We start from the raw sequence: 1,800 nt of genomic DNA on the forward strand, positions 1-1,800 counted from the left end.
TAGGTGTTATCAAAGACGAGAAAAACAAATCATTTTGCTCTGTTACAAGAAAAGCCGAAGAAACCGTATATCTAATTCTATCCAAGGCTCAGTCACCTTTTGTCACCCAACTCTTTTAGAAGATTTGGCTTCGGGCCAAGACGTAGGGTGGTTTATAGAGTATCTATGTGTGATCGCAGGAGATTAGCAGACTCTCAAGTTTTCACATTGGCGTTCCACTACGTGTTCTCCTAATAGAAAGCCGCCTGAACCCCACCGGCATTGTGTGGGTCATTGGTATTCGGGTGATTTCTCCTGGTCGCTGTTGTATGAATATTTATTAGCGTTTTTACACAGGCAAAGTTGACCAGGACAAAAGACGAAGCGATGCCCTGTTAGCACGTATTTCTCAGCTTATCAAAGAGTTTATTTTCAGCTGTGAGGTGAGGTTACTCAACATTTGCTGAAATTTTTTTTTGTCCCTCCATTGGCTGCCACACTAGTTAAAAAACACAAGAGTATAACTTTTTCTCTACCTACTCTTTGATAGGAGGAATAACAAAGGCTTTGAACAACTCAGAAATAAGAAAATAATAAATACTATACCTTTCTAGTATAGAATCTTATACTTATTTATTAATTCAACGAACCTCCATAACTTTTCAGCCAGATATCGCCATCGACCAGGCTCTCCGGTTGAAAAGATGTAGGTTTGAATCCAGTTTCGAACTCCAAAAATATTTATAATTTTTTTTCATGTTAAGGTGAGTTAGCTAGTCTCGTACGGAGGTGAAAATTTTTTTTTGGCCCAAAATAAAACTGAACAGAAAAATATACGTAATTTACAGGCATAATTACACTGGTGTAATAGACTTAGTTGCTTTGATCATAATTTCAAAATAATAATAAATAATAAAAATAACAAAATAATAAATAAAATAATATAAAAATCCGCTAATGCCTTTTATTTCCCAAAAGTAGTAAGCAAGGCCATTTAGCCCGTAACTGACGTTTGGAAACTGGGCAGCAACCAATCATTGATGGCTCTCCCAAGACTGTCAGTGATTTTAATTGACATCTGAGGGAGTGAGTAGTGCAGACAAGTCTCCCCCCCCCAAAAAAAAATGACATTTATTTAATACTTTATTTTTCGTATTTTTCTCCTATGTTAATCACGACCATAAACTTACAATTGGAATCTGGCTAGTCAAAACTTTCTCTTACAACCAATACACCAAATGTGTTTTAACTGCAAAATATTACACAATTCATTAGGTAACAGTTGTTAACATATAGAGACATTTTCTAATAAATTCTGGCAACTGCCTCTGTAGCTCAGTGGTTAGAGCACTGGTCTTGTAAACCAGGGGTCGTGAGTTCAATCCTCACTAGAGGCTTCTGTTTTTTGACTTGGTGTAAGAATTTTCCCAACTTAATGCTCGCTAAACATAGTACTTTTATTTATGTTTTAAATTTTAGTTTATTACTATTCGGAATTTAGTATTGTGAAAATACTAAATTTCCACAGTCAAAATGAATCCGGTCAAATTTGTAGGTCAGATTAAAAAACAGGAGATAGTAAGGGAAAAGTACAGCTCTAGTCTGGAGTTGTTAACCATTGGGATATCGGACTCGTACTATTATATTTAATTCTTTTAAAAAAATGGCATTAATTAGATAACGTACCATCCGCAAGTTATGGAAGCATTCATATTTTGTGATAGTTCTTTTGAGAATCTAAATATTGACGGTCTTAGTAAATCAACTTCCAATCTTTAACTGTAGTCTTTTGGAAAAGAAAAAGAAACAAATCTCCATGTC

General features: G+C 35.0%; 1 non-coding gene across 1 annotated transcript; it reads left to right on the forward strand.

The window, feature by feature from the left end:
• The first annotated feature begins 1,303 nt into the window (after window positions 1-1,303).
• Window positions 1,304-1,376, forward strand: TRNAT-UGU (transfer RNA threonine (anticodon UGU)). The gene has a single exon. It is a non-coding gene; the product is annotated as a tRNA-Thr (tRNA).
• Window positions 1,377-1,800: the final 424 nt, after the last annotated feature.

This window comes from Typopeltis vanoorti, chromosome 7 (assembly GCF_054136105.1).
Source record: "Typopeltis vanoorti isolate ZY-2024b chromosome 7, IOZ_Tvanoo_1.0, whole genome shotgun sequence".
In the NCBI taxonomy this organism is placed as follows: domain Eukaryota; kingdom Metazoa; phylum Arthropoda; class Arachnida; order Uropygi; family Thelyphonidae; genus Typopeltis; species Typopeltis vanoorti.